Source organism: Artemia sp. Qi Xiang Cuo, chromosome 10 (assembly GCF_049724085.1).
Source record: "Artemia sp. Qi Xiang Cuo chromosome 10, ASM4972408v1, whole genome shotgun sequence".
In the NCBI taxonomy this organism is placed as follows: domain Eukaryota; kingdom Metazoa; phylum Arthropoda; class Branchiopoda; order Anostraca; family Artemiidae; genus Artemia; species Artemia sp. Qi Xiang Cuo.
In genome coordinates this window covers 69464870-69487943 of record NC_142803.1, presented here as the reverse complement: position 1 = coordinate 69487943, position 23074 = coordinate 69464870, and the positions used below count along the sequence as shown (strand labels likewise).

General features: G+C 36.7%; 1 long non-coding RNA gene across 1 annotated transcript; it reads right to left on the bottom strand.

Annotated features, from left to right (window-relative positions):
* Positions 1–1139: 1139 nt before the first annotated feature.
* On the bottom strand, positions 1140–7033 carry LOC148948099 (uncharacterized). Its single transcript, XR_016142280.1, has 2 exons — positions 6876–7033; positions 1140–1785 (listed from the first exon to the last, which is right to left on the bottom strand). It is a non-coding gene; the product is annotated as an uncharacterized LOC148948099 (long non-coding RNA).
* Between the last annotated feature and the right edge of the window lie 16041 nt (positions 7034–23074).

Here is a 23074-nt window from a genome sequence, read left to right as displayed (position 1 = left end):
TAACTTTAGCGTAAAGATCGAAGCGTTGAAGAGCGGGCAACCACCTTCAAATACGTAATAATTTCTGTTAGTTTTAAGTTTTAACGTTGCTCCTTACTTCCAGTTGAAAAACTTGTTTTTAAAACTTAATTTCTGATCGTTTTTTAAATAGTCTCAGGAAATCTGGCACAACCTCCACTGAAAAACACATTCTCCACGGATATATTATCTAGACAATTCAATCCCGGAGAAAATTTACCAAGGTAATTAACCTTAGCAACTGGTAAGGGCAATTACCCTTAACAATGCGTAAAATTGAGACGGAAAAGAGAAAGCAAGAAACATAAAAAACAATTTTTATAGGAATTCCGGAAAATTCTCCCAGTGTATAATTTTCTGCGACAAGTTCACCCCCTTATACCTTTTTTCCCTATGGAGATCATCGCGAAAAAAAAAAACAGCAGAAAATTCGTCTTCCCCCCTTAAATGTATGTAAGCTTCCCAACAACAAACAGTATGCGTAAACAATGGACAACTTTTATAACTTAAAGACCGTTCCCCCGGGGCTGGGGGGCACGTTATATCTAAAGCCATAGTTATTGGGCATTTCAACTATGATGAACAAAATGGATATCTCAAAATTTTTATATTACGACTTCGGGGGAAAAGGGATGGGACGGGGCCTAGTTGCCCTCCAATCTTTTGCTCACTTAGAAAGGGCACTAGAACTTTTAATTTCCGTTTGAATGAGACCTCTCATTATAATTGTAAACTCATGTGACCAGAGACAACTTTTCCGTCTATAATATAGAAAATCGACCTTTTTCTTTAAGAAAATTAGATCTCATTTCATTATTTGCCATAAAGTCACTTTGCATTTGCTGACGATGACGAGAAAAGCAGGAACTTCTTCAAACCATCTCCTTAGTTTCTATGGGGTAAACTTAGACTTTAGTGAAAAGAGCGAGGGTTGAGGAAAGGGCATATGGAATAATTTCTATATGGTATTCTAGGACAACCGGGTCAATAAGATCATCCCTGGGAAGAAAAAACAAACAAATAAACAAATACATACGCATTCATGATCTTTCTTCTGGCAAAAATACAAAATTCCACATTTTTGCAGACAGAAGCCTGAAACCTCAACAATAGGGTTCTCTGATACGCTGAATCTGATGGTGTGATTTCTCTTAAAATCTTCTGACTTTTAGGGGGTTTTCCTTTTTTCGAAAATAAAATAATTTCTACAGAAAATTTTCATAGCCATTGTTGGGTAAGACTAAACTTAATAAATATTATATATTTGAAATCATCATTAAATACAATTCTTGTGATGTATCTATTGGTATCAAAATTCTATTTTGTTTTTTAGAGTTTCTTCTCCTATTGAGCCAGGTTGCTCCTTACTAACAGTTCGTTACCCCGAACTGTTTGATAATAAAACCTACCAAATTACTTTCAAGTAAATATTAAAAAAAAAATTCATGAAAGACTACAAAAACGGTTTGGAAAACACCTGCACATTGGAATAAGATAAAACAAAAGTTTCATCTTAAGATTAAGTCCCTTTGTACTATTTTTGTCCAATAAAATATTACCCAATACATTTCAATAAACAATAACATAATGTTTCAGATGTACCTTCATTGTTAGAACATTTGAATTTCTGGGAGTCGTATTCAAATTTACATGGTCCTGATATGCTAGTTAAATTAAGCAAAAGAACATCTTCACGTTTTGGTGACAAAAGATGGTTTGGAAAATGAAAAGGATTCTCGCTGTCACCTAGTAAAGCATCTTCAACTTCTAAAACAACATTTAAATTAAACCGACATAGGAAAGTTTAACAGTAAAGCATACTAAACAAATCTGACACCTTTTTCTTTTTAGTCACGTGTAAAATATAAATATACAGACATTATATGTACACATAAAATCAGATGTATATTCAGGTTTTTTTCACAAATCGTTTTTAAAAATATAATTTTCATAAAGAAAAAAAAACAAAACAGAAACATTCAAAGCAAATTCAAAAACATAGAACGAATTAAAACTTGAAATCCATAACATAGAAAGAGTTGTTGGGTTAAATTGACCCAAAATCATTAAAAAAAACTCCAAGGATAACACAGCCCCCCCGCCGAATCTGGGGACAAAGGTTTTAAGTTATGCCCTTGGGGCATATAAGGTTTATGGAAGGGATGGTAGCATAAACTTTAGAGGGGGCTCATTCGATTTTAAATCGTATTTTCTTGTTCACTTTTTTAGAATCAAAAGTAATATGATGGCAAATAGCCCCCCCCCCCCCCGCCAACCAACCGTTTTCCCCCAAACACGTCTGATCAAATTTTTGAGATTGTCATTTTATCCAAAATAGACCAAAGATCATAGAGTAACATCTCCGGGGTTTATACAGCCACCCGGAACAGGGGGGCATATAAGGTTTTTATAGAAGGAATGATGGTATAACTTCGTCGGGGGCTGATTCTTTGGAGAATTGATATCCATTTTGTTAAAATAATGGGGATCACCCCTAAGACCACACAAAACTATAAGGAGTCTAAGGTCTTAGAAATGTTCATACTACAAAATGAATTAAGAGGTAATCACACGTGTTTGATTAATAATTCTTCATAGCTCTTTACAAAATATAGTACATTATCCATCCAGCAAGAACTTTTTTAAATATTGTTTTTTAAATTGGGACCAGTAGTTAGAACTTTCAGTCTTGGGAGTTCAGAGTTCTGCTGTGGTCTCTTTTGAAGAGATGTAGCGTTCAAGTCGAATAAATGTTTTGGTAGTTCGGTAGTTTGGTAGTTGGGGTTTTCCAAGCTTTTAGTACTTTTACTTTAGTTTCCCCTGTGCTTGTGCAGAGCAGACGAGCCGATGCCTCGCTGTTGAAACGATGAAACGCTGACCGTAATGCTGAAGATGAAACGCTGACCGTAAATCACCTTGAGACCGGTATTTATGCACGGTTCGGTCAATAAGACCCAACCGGTCTTATTGAAACTAAATATGCAACATTTCAGGAGATTCTAAGATAAAACTGATGGTAACAACTTTGATTAGAAACAAATAAACTGATGAAAACTACCCGTTTGAATTAATTAGGAAAAGACTTCAAATTGAAGTTGTTCCTTTCAAAATCCTCTACAAGTCCATGTTAAAATTATTAAACTTGTGTGTACCGTTTTCTTAGACAAGTTGAAATAGAATTTGCACGGAAAAGCCCAATTTAGAAAGACAAGTAAAAAAAATATAGCCAACTCAGGTTATGTTGCTAGATCAGAGGAACAGATAAAAACCCAAATCAATGCCGTTATGCCTCTGTTATCGCCAGACAAGCTGAAAATATTTAACATAGAATATATAGCCGGGAAGTTTTCTATACCAGTCCCCCTTGTAAACAGTGAAAATCAATGACAATAGAAATTTTGGATATCTCGGCCACACATTCAGTGACACCATCATCAGCAAATATCCGGTATTTGTTTTGTGTCATTGTTTTTCACTCTCCTTGAAAATGATTTATTCATACTTGAACTGTTATTTGAACAACCTAAGAAAACATGACTTTCGTCGTTTTTTAAAAATCCATTGGGACTCGCTATGTTCTTCTAGTAATATAGGCAGATCAGTCTAGCTTATATGCAGATCAAATCATAACAGCCAATTTTTGCTTATTTCAAATTAAACTTGAAAGCAATATATTAGACCGATTTATCTCCAAATTTATAAAAAAAAATATATATACAATACAAAAATGATTGGTATAATCTATACAGAGATGTAGTTTTAAGGCTTATTATCAAGCGTATTGAAAAATTAAATAAATAAAAAACAAGTTGTTTCAACTGAAAATAAGGAGCAACATTAACACTTAAACGAACCGAATTTATTATATAACTGAAGGGGATTGGTTCCTCCTTAAAAACACGTTAGTTACGCTTCAGCTTTTTTCACTTTTGATAAAAAATTCTTATTGTTCCAATTAAACAAACATAATGTTTCAGAAGTCCTTCTTAAAGAATTGGGACAAAATTAAAACTTACGTGAAAAGAGCAAGGTGTTGAGGAGGAGGCAACCACCTTCATATAAGTAATACTTTCTGTTTGTTTTAAGTTTTAATGTTGCTCCTTACTTCCCATTGAAATAACATGCATTTTATATGTTTAATTTCTGATCGTTTTTTAAATAATCCCAGGGAATCTGGCCTGATCTCCACGGAGAAATACCTTCCCCACAAAAATATCCTCTAGACAGTTCAATCTCAGTGAAAATTTAACCAGGCAATTACACTTAACAACTCCAAGCGTAAAACTGAGACGGAAAAGAGAAAGCAAGAAATAAAAAAATTTACGGTAGAGGAATTCTGGCAAATTCCCCCAGTGTATAATTTTCTATGACAAATTCACCCCTGAAACTTTCCCTCCCCATTGAAAGTTCCCCCGGGAAAAAAACAGCAAAAATTTCTCTTCTTACCCTAAATTGCATATATGCTTCACAAAAACAAATACTATCCGTAAACAATAGGCAATTTTTATAACTTAAAGACCTTTCCCATGGAGCTATGGGGGGGGGGGAGTCATGTTATATCCAAAGGCATAGTTATTGATTGGAGGCCTAGTTACCCTCCAATCTTTCTGGTCACTTAAAAACAGCACTAGAACTTATAATTTAAGTTTTAATGAGCCTTTTCCCAATATTCTCGGATCAGTGGGTCGATACGATCATCCCTGAAAAAAAACAAAAAAAAAAAAACAAAAAAAAAACAGATAAACAAATAAACACGCAACTTTGATCCTTCATCTTGCAAAAAATACAAAATTAAACATTTTTGCAGATAGAGGCTTTAAACCTCAACATTAGGGTTCTCTGATACGCAGAATCCGATTTTGAGATTTTCATTAAGATTCTATGAATTTTCAGGGATGTTTCATCCTTTTTTAGAAAATAAGGAAAATTTTCTCAGGCACGTAACCATTGATGAGCAAGACGAAGCTTAATGAAACTTATATATTTGAAATCGGCATAAAAAACTTATCCTTTTGCTGTATCTATTGGTATCAAAATTATATTTTGGTTACTATTGAGCCAGGTTTCTTCTTACTTACAGTTCATTAACACGAATTGTTTGGTAATAAAACTTACCAAACCATTTTGAAGTGAAAATGTTAAAATTTTCATGAAAGACTAAAAAATGGTTTGGCAAACAATTGCATATTAGAATAAGATAAAACAAAAGTTCCATCTTAAGATTGGACAATCTTAAGATGGGACTTAGGACAAAATTTAGAATAGGACAAAAGTCCCTTCGTCGTATAAAATATTATCCAATACATTTCAATCAACAAAAAAAAACAATGTTTCAGATATACCTTCATTATTAGAATATTTGAATTTCTGGGTGTCGTATTCAAATTTACATGGCCCTGATATGCTAGGTATATTGACCAAAGGAACATATTCATGTTTTGGTGACAAAAGATTGTTTGGAAAATGAAAGGGCTTCTCGCTGTCACCTGACAAAGCCTCTTCAACTTCTAAAACAAAATTCAAATTAAACAGACATAGAACACTTTAACAGTAAACCTTATAAAGCAAAGCTGACAGCCTTTTCTTTTTAGTTACGTGTAAACATGTAAATATACAGATATTATATGTGTACATAAAATTAAATGTATATGCAGGCTTTTTTTCCTAAATCGTTTTCAAAAATCCATTTTTTATAAAGCAAAAGAAAACCAGAAACATTCAACGCAATTCACAAACATAGAACGAATTGAAACCTGAAATTCATAGCATAGAAAAAGTTATTGGATTAAATTGACAAGAAATCATACACCAAAAGCTCCAGGGATAACACAGCCCCCCCCCCTCCCTCCCAGAACCTAGGGACAAGTGTTGTAAGTTATGCCCCCAGGGCATATAAGGTTTTTATGGAAGGGACGGTAGAATAAACTTCAGAGGGGGCTCATTCGAATGTAAACTGGAATTTCTAAATCTCTTTTTGAGAGTCAAATGTAATCTGATGGCAACTAGGCCCCTCCCCCAACCAACCGTTGTTTCCTCAAACGCTTCCGATCAAATACTTCAGATTTCCATTTTGTCCAAAATAGACTAAAGAAGAAAAGACTAGAGAAAAGGATAGAGAAAAGACTAATAGACTAAATAGACAAAATATAGTAAAAACTCCGGGGTTTACACAGTCCCCCGGAACCCAGGGACATATAAGGTTTTTTATGAAAGGAACGATTTTATAACTTTGTCGGGGCCTCATTCTATTGGAAATTAAAAATTCTAGTCCCCCTTTAAAAATCAAAAGGGACCGGAGGGCCTTCTTTACCTCAAATCCATCCGATCGAGTTTATGAAAAACTCAAAGAAAAACTCCAGGGTCAACAAAAAACCCCCAAAAGTAAAGAAAATACCGATAAATAGGGGTTTTCTGCATTAGTTCCAATAACATATTATAGAAAATATAGTCTTCCAAAGTTTAGCAGCTGAATTCAACTAACTTTATTTATCTCTTACATGTATAATGATTAGAAATTCCCATCTGAACCCCCATAACTACCCCTGCTTAGATAGACATATTTCGCTCATCATACCTGCACAGAGAAGATTGGCAGAACATCTCTCAACCGAATGATTTAATTGTCTCGCCAAACTTAAAAATTAAAGCTAATAAATTGAATTTAAACTGTTTTGCGTCACAAAGAAGTCACTTTATCACCCCTCAGATCTTAATTGTTAGATTCAAGTACATATGCAGTTACATTTTTTTTCTTAAGACAACTTGATGAGAAAGAAGGAAAAAAAAAGAATAATTATTTTCTAGAACAAATTAGCTTTTCTTTTATTCTGACACAAAAAATTAACCGTACAACTTACCGTTTTTGATAAAAGAATCCGCAGAAACTGTGATGGGATCAGTCATTTTCAGAATTTGTGGGAAGTCCATGAAAGATTTTGGAACGGAGTTAGTGCAAACTATGAGAGGTAAAATACTATCATTGAAATTTGGATACGACACAGATTTTAGTCAGGAGAGTCCTAAAATACAAATATATAAGGATTGACGACTAATAATTATTAGGATAATTAAAAATATATTAGGATGATGATATAAGAATTAAACCAATATAATATATATAATTTTTGGCTTTTATTGAATTTTATTTATCTTTTATTTTATTTTTTTCATTGATTTTGTTGAGTTTTCACGCTTGTTTTTTTTTTTAATATTAAATGTACCCTGGAAAATACAGAAGGAGCCATAATAACCTTCAACTGTGCCTCGCACGCATTCGTCTTCTACTATCACACTATTCTCCAGACTAAATAAACATTGCATATTGCGCCTAAAAATAGACCCCAAAACCGCGCCGAAATGAAATTCAGCAGCGGCGGACACAGTTCTGCCACCACCAAAAAATTATCGGCGACGTGCCGTCAGTTTGTCGGCGTTTCCTCTATTTTTAGAAATTCTTCCGCTACTTTTAAAAAGTATTGAAAACTAAATTGGTATCAGTTCTTATCAGAATTCGGTCCACGATTCATTTTTAGCTTCATTACCATGATCGAACCTCGGACAAAATAAAGAAAAGATATCAATCTTAACTTTTCACATACACTCTTTTAACCCATATGATCGATAGCGAGAACTTAAACTGCCTAATATTTGAATTAATCCGCCAAAATAGGTTATTTAAAATTTAGTTTAAATTAAGCTCTAAGGCTGGAATTAAACAAATGTACTTGCACCTTAAACCAATGGCTAATTTATGTAACCTCGATGGAATCTGAAGTTTATGTCTTACTTCATGTCTGAATTTCCTGGTCTTGCAACCTGCATTCCACTTCTTTGACTACCCGACCCCTTAAACCCTCATTCTCTTCGCTACAGAAGCTATTATTTCTCATTGCCTCAAGATCGAATCCTCTCACTTAAGAGCGATATAGGCTAATAAAGGTTTTAAGATTAAACGTTTCAACGGACTCCTTTGAGAATGAAAAAGATTATTTATTCTCCTTCCCGTTTCGGCAATTAAGGTACCACGGTTGTGGACGTACTTGGACAAGATGGGTAAGCATATCAAACGATCAAATTTTTACTTTAGCAAATAGGGTTTAATATTTGATTTTTTTTATTTTTTATTTTTTTTTTTACATAGCCAATTTTCAGAAAACTTAGCATTTCTATCTTTAAGAACAGTTCTTTCCGAGGTGTAAGAAGAAAAAGAGGCAAAATTTTGCAAAGAAAAGCTTTTATATAAAAAGAGGCAACATCTTATAAAGTAAAGCATTATATATTATTACATTTTTAATTCTTGCTTTAAGCTTCAGAGTTTAATTTGAATTAAGTTTTAAAATCCCATTTTGTCAATTCCCAGGCAGTTTAAGGAGCCAGAATAAAAAAAAATTCAAAACACTTCGCTAGAAATAAATTATCACTTTCATTTAAAGCTTTGACATACTTGCAGTTATCATGTATAAAAATGAGCTTCTTTACACGGTGTGGGGCCAACATAAAACTTAGCAGCAACAATTAGTTCTGCACTCTTGAAAAACCCTTTCTGCTACGGCACTTGTTACCGCCAACAATAGAACTTTTTTTCCAAAGCTGCAATCCATGGCAGCTGAGTAAAATATATTTTCCAGGAGGCAGTAGTTATATTGATTGCATCAACTAGGACAGGATCTTTTGATTTCCTGGTATGGGCTGACAAGCCCCAATACAAATCTACTTGACGCCAAACAACATCATCATTTTCATCCTGTTCTGCATTGTTGTTCTGACACATTATTTGCTCAAGCAGCCTCGTTTTTAGCATATATGATCATGAAAAGATTTAGAGTTGCTGCTCTTCTGAGAAAACCCACTACCCACATTCACACATATGATTGGGATAGCCAATCCACTGACAGCACCAGAGATTATAGTCTCCTCTTCAGGCTTTTTGAGGGCCTTCTCCTCTTCGTACAAAAGATTTTTTACTGCATTAAAATGTTCACCACAAGTTAAATTGAAGAGACCTAATGTTCATTGGACAAATACGGTTCACAGAAGATGTGCTAAAGTAAAGTACCTTATGTCAGCCACCAGCACTAGAGACTTAACCATTTTGAACAAGTATTCCCTTCTTGTCAGTGAACCATCAAGAAGGTTTAGACGCTCATCAGTTTCATTTACATTGAATGTTTCAAAGTCCAAACGTGCAGTTGTTACCATCAGATCATCTCTTGGGAAGCAAAAAACAAACTTGTTTTTCTACCGTATTTTCTTTCAGAAGCAAAATACAGCTACTGTTAATTGGCCGCTCCTCAAGGTGACCTTTTAGGAGTTTCCGCCTGAGCAGAGCAACATTTTGGGTGAGAAGGAACTCTCCCTCAATAGCGTCAACTGTAGCAGAACACATTTGTAGAAGAGAGAAAAGTTCACACATCAGTTCATATTCCTCATCATCTAGAACATGATCAGTTTCCCAATATTACACAAAACACTTGCCAGAGGACCTTTGGGTTGAATAGTATTTTGCATCATACTACATGTTGCATTCCATCTTGTGGGCAAACGCCGCTCCAGGGACCTGCACTGTTCATATCTTGATAGTATAGGAGGTAGATCATGAGCAACCTACACAGTGTGCAACTGAGTATCAACATCAAGAACCTCATCTAAATCACAAAATATTTCAAGGAATTCATTGCTATTTTAAAATTGAATTTTTTTGAGAAGGATGTTAGGAAGGCAAAAAATTGTATATAAGTTTAGTTCTTCCACTTTGTACATGCTTCCATGTGCATATGTATAAATACGTTTTGGGTGGGGAGGTGGGAGGTTAATCATAAAATTTTTCCACCTTGCTTTCAGGCCTTAGTAGAATAGCTGCATTTTTGCAAATGGTAAAAAGTCAATAAACAAGGTATTTGAGGAATAGCAAGGCTAGTCGACAATAATTTTAGTTAGAAAATATTACATTGTAGCAGAGGACAGAAACAAGTGAATAATAATCTAAAGTCCATAGTTGACGAGCACCGCCTCAACACTCTTCAATCTAAGTCGCTTCGTACAATCTAGGGAATCCGACTGACAGATTTTGTCAGCAACGACCGCCTACGAAGTATGATTTCCCAGTCACCTTTCTCACATCTGATAGCCAAGCAGACAGTTCGTTGGTTTAGAAATCTTTTGCGATTAACTACCGACATTCCGGCTCAGATTCTTTACAACTTTGAACCAACCAGTAGGGACTAGAAGCGTCCAAGAGGAAGATCCAAGTTTCGGTGAAGTTATAGTCTTGGGATTTTCCAGGATCAAGCAGGAATTTTTTTGTCTGATGCAGAGGCCCTAGCTGCAGACCGTCCCACGTGGAGAAGGCTGATGACGCTCTAAACGGCACCGCGGCATGATGAATAACAACGTAACATAGTCGAAGAGTAGATCCAAAAAATTCTTGAGAGGATCCATCATTTTTGCATGTACCGTCAGATAGTAGATTTTGCATTATATTCGCCTCTCAATAATATCAGAAAATTATTCGGCGGTTAAAATGTCCCGCGGCATCGGCAAGCTGAAGTCTTTTCAGCAGGGGCAAGCTATAAGATTTTCGGTGGCGTGCCGCCAGTTTTCGGCGCGGCTTCGGGGAATAACTGAATATTGGAGATGTCTGCCTATCAGAGATATATTTGCATATCCGACATAAATTTTAATCAAGAGTATTAAACTGATGGAGTTCTGCTACACTGTATCAACTGATGGGGGGGGGGGAAGTTCCCAAAATTCCTCCCTCCCCGTCCCCAGTCTGATTTTTAAAAAGTACCTTTTTTTGGTATTTTTAGTGGAAAAAAGTTGCCCCCTAGATTTTGGAACATGCATTGTGCCCCCTCCCCCAGTTTTCTTGAATCAATGTCACTGGATGTGTTTGCATTCCTACTCATCTAATATTAAACGCATAGAAATTTACGATTAATTCTCAACTTGCTGCAAGACACAATTTTCGGATTTAGAAAGAGTATGCTAAACAATTAATGAAGACATAAGTAATGTTATAATCTGTCATAGGAAGTACACAAGAAATATTTAACTAATTTAACTTATTAGCGATAACTTTATTGAAATAAATTTAGTTCAATAATTTCAACCAAGTTACTTTATAAACATTTAAATAAGAAATACCAATTACTTAAATTCACATTTCTCAACAAAAGTATTTAAATTGTTTAGACTGTTAATTCTTATGCTTTAACATGTTGCAGTTTGAAAAAAAAACTTGTTAAAATGGAAAAATTCTAACTAAACTAACTAAAACTAAAACTAAAAATTCTACTGAATACTCTCAAACTTGAGCTTAACTTTTCATTTCAGGTTCTGTTATCCTAGTTTAGCTCTTTATTTTTCTATTCCACAATAATTTAAAATTTTAAACAATAAAACGTGAACAATTTTACTTAAATCAAAACGTTGTCTATGCTACTGAAAAAACTGCTATTCATTTACAACAAATCCTTTCCACAACAACATCGAAATGCCACTTGCTTCAATTACTCATCCTCTACTCTTTATTATTGTAAGATAAGAACCTTGACTAAATAATGAATATCCCAGAAAAAGAATTACAACAAAGAATGACAAAAATCGTATCTACATGCCTGATAAGAACGGGGGGGGGGGGGTAATTCGCTAAAAAATTATTGGGAAAATTTGATTGCTCAATGTATCTTTTCAAATATTGAGCCCCTCCCCCCTAACCCATAAAATTACAGTACATCGTAGACTGCGAATTTTGAGGCAGATCGAATTCCTAGTCAATGTGCCAAGTGTGGACCACATGGTTGGGCACAAGTATCTTGTCCCTGTCTCTATCCCCTAAATATGATTTTCTTCAAAGGGAAGGAAGGGTGATTACCCTAGCAACAAAATACCCCAGTTCAAAGAGCGGTAAAACAGTGGGTAGACAAAAAACCTGGGTAAGCATGGGTTACTTAGATATAAAACGATATACTTTTACCAGTAAGCAACGCGCCTAGAAAACAAGTTGGGGAAAATCAGCAAGCCGGCCTTACGTCAACGGGCAGTCAAAAAAAGCACAGAAATAGCAACCTAGAAAGCAATGTAGAATGATGAAGAATTTTATGAAGAGTGCTGCAACACAGGCTCTCCTTACAAGAGAATTCCATCGTTGTCAATTGGATATTTTATGTCCAGCAAGAATTATAAGGTCAAAGAAAATTATTCATGGCCCAGTACCAGACAAGAAAGGCGGTCAGTACATCTCTGATTCAAGTGATGTGTGAAGCCTACAAGAACATCGATTACTCCAACAGGAAGAGGCTGAGTAAGCTGTGCTGGAATACCGGTAAGACCCAAAATCAAGCCAAATTACCCAGATCAGGATAGGGTTATTAGTCGTTCCTTCAATGTAGCAATCGTAAAAGCTTATACGCCTGTTCATGACTCTCCTGACCTAAAGAAAGATTTTTTTTTTATATAATCAGCTTCAAAATACAACTAACAACTACTCAAAAAAGATATGCTACTGTTCACAGAAAACTTTCAGACAATGACTGAGTCTGCATCTGGTCAAGATGGAGATGGTTCATAATGTTTTAATGGCGCCTGGCTGCATCGTCATCCACTGCATAATAGACCAGACACCATAAAAACGTTGTTTTGGCATAGATATGAAGAGACAGTCCTGCCACTGCTCACGCCTGCCACAGCTGACACCAGTTCAAAACGGTCTAGACAATTTCGTTTTTGCTGCTACATTACTGCTAAGGCTATTAGACCCCAAGCAGCACCGATTACATGTTAGATAAGATACTGAGAAATTTAAAATATCAAAACTAGCAGGCTGAGGACAAGATGTTTAGATCTTAAACAAGCACACAAAGAAAATGAGAGTTCAAAAGAAGAAATCATAGAGAGGACAAGGTCAAAATCAGGGAAATCACACTAGATGCTGCTGCTCAAGTAATTGAAAATAGAACAAATGACATTATAAAAATAGTGCATGTCTGTAATGCTCACCTTCTTGCAAAAGAAGAAAGACACATAAAACAAGACCAAATTCAGACAGCTCTGGAAGACAGTGCATATAATGAAAAAATTAAAATGCTTTCAAGTCAAAGCTGTCCTAAGACTAAGAAGATTCAGCAGCTAGAAATGACCTGTAAATAACGTAGATCCTTAGATAACTCATATCTAATTTGAATGAAAGCTATTTGTCAGTTGACAAATAGCATTCATTCCGTGAAAATTTGCATTCCGAACGAAAAATCAACTTTTTTCTGGATTTATACAAAAGCTGTTTGGCAAGTTTTTATGAACTTATTTTGCAATCACTTAACACATGAAGATTGCTTATAGCAACATTACGTGAAACTTGTCTGACTTGTTTTTAGTAAGAAATTAGACATTTGATTTAGCCATAAATCAGTGGGAATATAATTAGGCAAGCCGCTATTTATAGGCAATCACGCTGCAATAGTGGTGGCGGGAAGAAAGAAACCACCAAAAAAATGGTGGTTTCAATACATGTGTGCCGAGTTTTGAATTTTTTGCAGCGGAACATAACAAAAGAAAAAGATACAGTTATTAAGATTGCATCAAAATTTTTCGCAAAAGATACAATAAAGCAGGCACAGGATGTGTGCAAAAGTGCCTTGAATTTTGATGTTCTTGGAAGGCACAGGGGTTCACATCCAAGCACAATATTTTTGGCAGATTTTCATGATCTGTTGAGTGATTTTATAGCGCGTAAGGAGGAACTACCCCTCTTTGTTATAGTTGATCCTTGTGATTTACCAGCTATCCCTAATGAACCAAGCACTATTGTAGCATCTCGTTTAAACGAGTGCGTGAGAATATTAAATTTTCTCGATGAAAAGTAGGACACCTCAATGCAGCCCCCAGGCCCTGTAATCTGGCTATCAGTGCCAGCTCAAGCGCAACCTTCTGTTCCTGTTGTGTTAAGCAATGTTCCGATCAACTTGAATATTCGAAACCCTGTTAATCAACATGAGTTTGTGGAAAAACTAGGTTGTGCCGATAAGGTCCAGCATATTGTGGCTAAAAAAGATAATAATACATATGTCTGACGAACAATCAGCGGCTGTTGCTGTTGCTGCAATACCGAACACGCTAAATATTCGAGCGAAGGTAGTGAGGCACGAGTATGCCGGTATTATAAGGATGGACCAAGACTATGACGTTTCACAAATACCTATTCTTGTTAGCAGTGTGAACAGTGTAACCAGATTCGGTAACACATCCGTAGAAGAGCTAAAATTCCTATTGAAAGATGAATTAAATTGTGCTGTTAAACACGGACTCAAGATTGAATATGGCTTATTTCGAGTTACGTTGCCGATCGAGAAACCGATGCAATGTCACAATTGTCAAGGCTTCCGTCATTTTGCTAGAGTGTTCTAATTCAACTAAATGCAGCAAATGTGCCGGCAATCATAGTAACCGTGACAGGAGTTGTCAGGCGCAGTCCTTTACTAGTGCCAACTGTGGTGGCAGTCACCGAAGCAACAGTCTGTTGTGCTCAGAAGTCAAGAAACACCTACCTGTCCAAGGGCCTGATGTTAGAAATGAAAATATAAACCGTGTGTGTTAATATTGACTCTAGTCCTAGTTAAATAGTTTCTGTATTTTTTCAGAATATTAATGGTACCCGGGGAAAATTAAGAACTCTTGATAACATGTTATTTAAGTATGATATTGTATATTTAGCCAAACACTTACTTAATGTGGATAATGCTCCGATGCTAGAAGTCTCGTCTGACCATTTATTTTTTATTAGACCTGCTAAAAATATTACTGGCCGTCCATCTGGTAGCTTAGTAGTTGCTGTAAATAAAAAGTTTAAATGTAGTTGTTTTGAATCTAGAGATCTATACCTCGCAGTTGATTTCGGTAGTATTGTTCTTGTTTGTGTTTATATGCCAACTAATTATCGAAATTCTACATCTAGCCAACAGTATGCTTTAGTTTGTGCGTCCCTGTCAAAATTACTGCATAAAGTTAAGTCATTAAATAAATCGCTTGTCATATGTGGTGACTTCAACTCAGACCTCAAAGATGCTGCTCCACCTTTTACACAATTGCTCCTTTCTTCAATGCCAAGCGAAGTATTTTTGCTTTCAAAGTCTAAATCTTTCTCTTACGTTCACCATTCTGGTTCCACTTCCGATCTTGATTTTGTTCTCTCGAATATCCCGGAAACTCCAGAGCGTCATTGTTGGCGTTTCTGATTATATGTTAACAAGTGACCATTTTCATTTAAAGTTTTGTATGAATTTGTTTGTTCCACAAATCAGTCAACAGCCTCAGTGGTTTTGGAAGATGAATTGGGATAATATCGATATATCACTATATCAAAGTGTTTTGGATTCTATGCTGTCTAAAACCAAAATTCCTTTTCACCTTCTTTCCACAACGCTGAAGGGCAGCAGCCTTGATCTAGATTGTTATCATACTGAGATTACTCATTCGATTAAAGTAGCCGCCTCAGCAGCAGTACCATCTGAGAGAATTAGAATTGGTACACGGAAAAGGGGCTGGAGCGATGACCCAGAGCTACAGCTTGCAAAGAACAGTCACAAGTTTTGGTTTAAGATCTGGGGGGATTGTGATCACCCCAGATCTGGTTTGATTTTTAGGATTCTCAAATCCACTAAAAGAAAGTACCGGAAAGCTTTACAGGTCTTCAAGAGAAGGCAAGTATCTATTTTATCTCATGATGTCCGAAATCAACCGCAGATACTATGGAACAAAGTACCAAAGTTCACTTCATCGTCATTTTCGCGTTCTAACCCTATTGATGTAACTTCCTGGGAAAAACACTTGTCCTTGTTATTCTCTGATAGCCCCCACCACTGGACACCACTTTTCGGCAGATTCTCTTACACCATTTTTCTCAACTAGATCATAGCCGAAATCTTGTTTCTATCACACCATCGTCAGTTCTTACGGTAATTCGTCTCCTTAAAAAAGGCAAAGCTCCTGGTTCTTATGGTACTGCGAAACTAGTTGAGCATATGACGCTACTTTTCCAAGCTAGTATTGCGCAGCAATTCGTACCGACTGCACTATGTGAGGGCATTGTGACGTGTGTCCCAAAAAAGAATAAGGACCCTCAATCTTGTGACTCTTATCGTCCAATTAAAGTTTGTTCAGTTACTGCAAAATTTTTTGAAAAGATTCTTCTTTTAAAAATTTTGAATAGGTGTGACCATGGAGATCATCAGTTTGGTTTTCGTGCGGGTCTTGGTGTTGGGAATGCACATGCAGTTTTCGTGTCTATTTTGGAGAGGTGTGAGAAAATGAAAAAACCTTTATATGTTTGTGAAATGGATATTTCTAAAGCATTTGATTCGATCCTAACTCCCAAGCTGTTTTACCACTTTCGAGGAGTGGGGTAAACCCATTCATTTGTGCCTCCCTGCGGCAATGGTACCAAAACTCTTCCATACGTGTCCACCTGCAAAATCTTTATAGCAACCGAATTTCTGTGCGTCGTGGAGCAAAACAGGGCTCAGTGTTAAGTCCTACAATATTTAACAATGCCATCCGCTGCACAACACACAGAATACCGCATTTTCTTATCAAGCCATCCATTGACGCAAGTCACCTTTCATACGCAGATGACATTCTTCTGCTGTCTGATAATTTACAATCACTGCAAGCTGCTGTGAATAGCCTTTATGCCGGGTTTTCTGACATCAGGCTGTCAGTCAGTTCTGCTAAAACTGAATTTCTCGTTTTTGGTTGTGATTACCCTTCCGATTCCAAAATTGAGGTTGGCCCTTATTTAGTATCTGCCACTGCGTCACTCAAGTACCTTGGAGTTACACTTGGGACTTGAGTTCAAATAGCGCTCCCATTAACAATAAATACGTAGAAAGAGTAGCTGAGAAAGTCCTATGGGCATGTTCCGTTTGTTAACTGTCGATTTGACAAAAAAAAACGCTTGTTGACCTTTATGAATTCTTTTCTTCTCCCCATGTACTTTTTCTGGTGCTATTGTGGAAATTTTTTACCACGTCTGAACGTCAACCAATTCGGTCTGTCTTTTTCAAATTTCGTAAGTATTTTTTTGTGTTCCTATTTGGTCTTGTAACAGTTATATCTCCAAACGTTACGGTGTTTTTCAGATATGTGATAAGATGGATGTCTCAGAAGGGAGATTCAGACACCGATCTGAGTCAGTTGTAGATTTTCCATTGGGATGGATTAATCGTTTTGTGAGTCATTGTTAGTGTATTCTTTTTTCTAGTTTTTGTGATGATAAGTGTTTATATTTTGTTTATATAGTCCTTATAAGAGTTTATAAATTTCTTTTTCCATACTCCTCTAAGTACATTTTTTGTATGTATAGAGGGTCCAAATAAATTAATATTATTATTATAAAAAAGAAAACACAAAGATAGAATTACAAAATTTATGGAAAGATCAGATGGAACTATCACCAAAGGGTATTTAGAAAGAATACACCAATGGAAAGAGCATTTTAATGACTTCTTTAACAGGATAGACCAGGCTAACCTTCAAACTTCTCCAATCAACTCAACCAAAATATCCAGAAAGTTACTCCATCACTTAGAGAGCAGTACCTTTAATTGAAGAAGTCAGAAATGACAAGACTCTAAAAACATAAAACATCCCAAGCGTGGACCTCTTGCCAGCAGAAATTAGAGGCAAGCCCACAACCTGTTGAAGTCCTTCAAATCTACATAGCATAGGCTGGGACACTGAATATGTCCTCCAGAATATATTCCCCACATTAAAGAAACAAGAAAAAGGAAATTGTAAAAATTATTTCTTTGTAAAAACGAAATTAGAGACAAACAAGAGCAACAGACAGGGAGGAATCATACAGGTTTCTGCTTAGGATTGGGACGTAACAACTATGTTTTTACCCTTCATCCTCTTCTTTACCAGCATTTCATCAATGGATTGGATTCAGTTTTTCTTGATTTCATTACTGCATTTAAATCTAGGCCTACATTATGACCCTTGCTGTAGCAAACTCAGGCCTAAAAGGGTATCCCGACAAAAATATTTGAGGTATAGAGCCTACTATAACAACACCTGGAATAGCATACAAATGCAAGGAAATTTACAGAAGACACTTGAAACAATATAAAGTGTCTGCCAAGTATGTCTATAATCAAAAATGCTTTTCAGATATGTTACAGATTGGATAATGGAGGACAAAACATAGAAAGAAGACGATGGTGTTGCTATATTATCACAAGACGCCATTTCTAGTACTGAACATGCTGACAATAGTACTTTCCTCACTGACTTCATCCTGAAACTACAAAAAAGTAATATGGAAAAAGTAGCTGAGTTACACTATTTGAGACCTTTGTCAAAGGGGATGAAGACATGTTTGCAGCTAAAATTACTCATAAGAATATTGAGCAAAATTAAACAACATGTCTGATACACAAATAAACCGATTTTGAAATCAGAAAAGACATATGATCATTTTAGATCATCCCATAAATGATATGTGAACAATCACAGGTCAAAAGAAAATACAACATGCTTAAATGTTTTGAAGTTTGAAAGTGGTATGGGGTAGAGGCGCCATTTGGGTCATATCTTGGAGTGGGCAAGAATTCCATTTGCTCCCCCCCCCCCCGCACGATTTACTTCGTGTTGCGTAAGGATAAATGCGGGTTTTGGCAGCAGGTTGATCGAATGTTTTAAGTAAAAGAACAATTTTCAGTACCCGTGTGTTGCTTGGAAATGTACTGTAGCCGGATGTCAAACTCAGCCACACCGACTTCTAAGATTAATTATAACAAGGAAGCTTACAATAAATTAGGTTAAGTGATACTTAAACTGAAAGTGGAAAATTCAACCACGTCACAGGCTGGCCTTACTCAGTGAGAAAGTTTCTAATTTGAGTAAACAGTACGTCAGTGGAAGTAATCTTCAATATTATGCTGAGAGTTGTAACCAAAATCTCGGTTTTCCTTCAGCTGGCCTTCCTCAGAGAGAAACTTTCTTATTTGAGCGAACAATATGCCGGTGGAAGTAATCTTCATTATTATGCGGAGAGTTGTAACCAAAATCTCGGTTTTCCTTCATCAGAAATCTTCCAGATCAAATATATTTACAAAAAGGAAAAACATAAAAAGATTGTCAAAACAGTCAAGATCGGCAAAATCTTCAACAAGCTGATTGTAATCCAAATTTTTCACTAAATCCTTCTCGGCAAATATCCCAAAATGACTGAGACGATCATCTCCTGTTTTAGACCTCAGGTAGTTTTTCACTACTTTTAGGCCAAAAAATAAACACTCATTGCTCGCTGTTGTCACAGGAAGTGTGGCAGCAATACGATGAACATTCATTACTTCTCAGTAAGCAACTGGTAATGCCTGAAGATGATCGAAAACATCCAGGAAGTTTTCAGGCTTTTCCCCCTCATTGAGCAAGAAACACTCGGCAGTACAAGCTTGAGATTCGAGAAGAATGTCGTCGATATCCAGATCACAGTATAGAAAAGAAAAATGCTTGAGCAACTCTGTGTCTACAAACTTGGTCAAGCTTAGATGCAAGGCTTCGACTGAGCTCAGCACTGACAAGTTATCTATGAACCTTCTGTCAAATTTGACTAACAGACAGTCGTAAGTCAGGAAGTACTCTCCCTTTATTTCATCCACCAAAGTTGCAGTCCAATTGCCAGTATCAATGAAGTTCTTTCCTAGTTGAAGTTGTCACAAATTGTTTTAGATGCTAGATGATGTTTTGAATTTTTTGAGGGCGTCCTTTCTGACCAGCGGAGGAGGGTCCAGTCGCGGGTTCATTCACAGCAGGTACTTCGATTTCATGTTCTGTCGCGAACTCTTTTGCCTTCTCGAAAAGCGATAGAAATGAAGGGTCTGAACGCAGGTTGGCAAGTTCACTTCTTGCGCCCTTAATCGCGATAGAGATAATCATGACGACGACCTAGATCTGCTGAGACAGCGAGTTCGTCGCTCGCGTAATTGTAAGATAACAAGGAACAATTCTATTTTCTTCTAGAGACCAGCTGCCACTACCCAGACTTTGCTGCAACCTCCCTAACTTACAACAGACAGTGCAGATTTGAAAAATGGTCATTAATATAAACCTAAAAAAACAAGTTTTTCAACTGAAAGTAAGGAGCATTGATACTTTAACCCAACATAAGTTATTCCATATATGAGGGGGGGGCTACCCTTTCCTTATCCATTGCACTTTATTCTAAAGTTAGACTTTTTCCTGCCATTCTTTAAGAACATGTCCTGAAATACAAGGGCTCTTGAATTTGAATAAAAAATGCTTTGAGAGATCTCAAGACTTAAGAAAAATGAGCAAGGGTGGTGGAGGGGCAGCCCCACTCATGTATAGATTTAATTATGTTTTTTTTAAAATTTTAATTTTATGGCTTACTTTAGGCCTAAGTTGAATTTTTTTTTTTTTTTTTTTTTTTTAGTAAGAATAAAGCATCCAGCATCAATATTAACATCATCAGAATCCTCCATATCAGAGAAGTCTTCATTTTTACATGCCCTATATTTTCTGGTTCATTGAGATCAAAGCCGTAGTCAGGATTTTATTTTGGGGGGGGGGGGTAACTAAAAAAAACCCTCAAATATACGTTTATATCCGTTTTTGTTACATTTTTACAAACCAAAAAAAAAAATTTGGGGGGCAGGGGGCCAAACCTTCCTTCCCTGGGTACAGCCTTGATTGAGATCCAACTCTGATTGGCTCACTTATTTCTAATAATTTTAAACAAGTTATATTAAAATATCCAGATATGTAAAACCTAATGTAGGACTAAGTGTGTCTTTCTCACCTATATCACCTATATGGGAGTATATTTAGGAGTCATGGTGTACGTTCTAAATGGTTTTATAAGCCTGATTGGAATGATGCAAATTTTCTGTTTATTTTACAATATTGGCTGCACTTCCAAGTACGATTTATGTTCCGTATCAGCTATTGCAGTGTAGTCAGATTTTATTTATGCTAATAATGAAATAGACCGATATTATCATTCTATCCTATCCGCTATGAAAGAAGCTGAAAAATTTCTGTCCCAGTGAAGTAAATCCCAAAGAATGCTCAAAAGCCCCTTTGGTCACTTGACCCTAACCTTGACTTTATAAAAATAACGCTAAATTTTGGCTAAAAGTTTGGACAGATTGTGGTTGGCCTAGGTCTGGTATTGTTTTTCTTATTAAACAGAAAACTAAATTAGAATTTAAGAAGTATCTAAAAAGTGCCCAATACCAAGGGCAGGGGTCAGCCGCGACGAGGTGCGAGAAAAAAGTGACTTTAGTTACTTGAGGACACCAAAAAAGTGACAAAAAGTGACTACTGAAAAGCCGTCAGAGCATAGGCAGATGGATTACAAGGAGGCCAATTACTACCGTAAGATCATCACTGGCTTATGAGAGCCCGAGAAGTTACGGACAGAAAGGCTGAAATCCTTTTTTTTTTCTTCAATTGATTTTATTTATTTATACAAAACGGTAACTTCGATAAACGTACGACTTTGATTATGGTACTAGGAACGAAAACTGAACTTCGGTAAAGAAAAAACTTCAGTTATTGAAAAACAAGCGTCCGCCACGACTAGGTATAAGCAATCACTGGATATTATGTCATCACTTCTTTGACTTTTTCGAAAGACGATCAATTAGTTCGGATTTCCTCTTCAGAACAAGTACTTCAACTGATTTAGCATCATCTGCCACCTCCCTTTCTTCGGAGCGAGCTTTTAATGCTGCTTCCAGCATACTATGAGCAAGACCAATGTCCAGGAAGTCCTTCTCTTCCAAAGCTTTTTCAACCGTTCCCCTGCCGCTCTCAGAAGGGTATCGCCTATTTCCTTTTTCTGCCTAACCATCTCTTTTTTCTTACAATGTCTGACTCTAGGTCCGTTATTTTCTGCTTCTTTCGCGCCATCTCCTGGATTTCTTATTCAGCATCTTTCTTCTCAACTTCAAGCTTCTCTCTCTCTCTGATTCTTCCTGTCTTCGCTCAATAAGGTATAATTCATAGCTGGCTCTAGCTGATCTAGGCAGACAAAGGAGCTTCTTTGTGATCAGCAAACGCTCTGGTCTGTTCTCATAGTCGCGGAGCGCATCCATAACAAAAGCCTTAGCATTCAAAGTCTGCTCTTCTGTACAAGCTTGAAGGCTAGTCATCAGCAGAGCTGACCGAGAAAATCCTCTTTCTACGTCTGCACTTCCATGACAAAGCGACAGAGCTGCCCGAACGATCCGACCTAAGGCCTGATATTTGGCTTCACCAGATGGTGTCTTCAGTTCCAGGATCTTTTGCCAATAGCTATCGATTAGAGTACTCTCCGTGGGTGGCGGCACGGGATCTGACTGTAGTAACAACCCTTCTCCCTGGACTTGCTCGATGTCCGTCTCAAATAGAAGTTCTCTCGCGATGTAGAGGATATCACTGCAACTCGCTCTTTGGAAATCTGGACTGGGAGGGCTTAGGCAGGCAAGGCTTTGGAAAAACTGGTTGTTCACAGGGCATTTTGTCATCAGGTACTGTAAAGCAGCTTTGATATGCTTCCTGATTCTCAGGAAAAAAATTCCTGTCTTTCAGAATAACTTTCGAAGAATCCAGGGCAGGCAGGACCCATTATTACACAAGGATCGCTGTAGGTAAACATCTGCAGTACTATCTAAGCCTTCAAAACCACCGAGGATCCGGAGATTGACATCATCAGCCGGCACAATCTGCCCCAAAAGAACTGTGCATAACTGTCTCAGCTCAAAGTGTACCACATGAATTAACGGCTCCTGTCGTTGAAATACACCATTAAAAGCAGTGAAAGTTGCTGCAGAGCTTACAATGAACTCAATTTCGGCTTTTATTGTTTGCTTTTTTAGCCAACTTACAACTTCCAAATATTTTGCATTTGACATCAGGTACTTCAGATTATTTTTCTTTGGCACGAATTCTAGGAAATATTCTATCAATGCAGGTCACTATTCGATCAAGCGGCTTACTGCTTCCCCTATGGTGAGCCATCTCGTGGGGACGTGCTTCACAAACTTATGCTGAG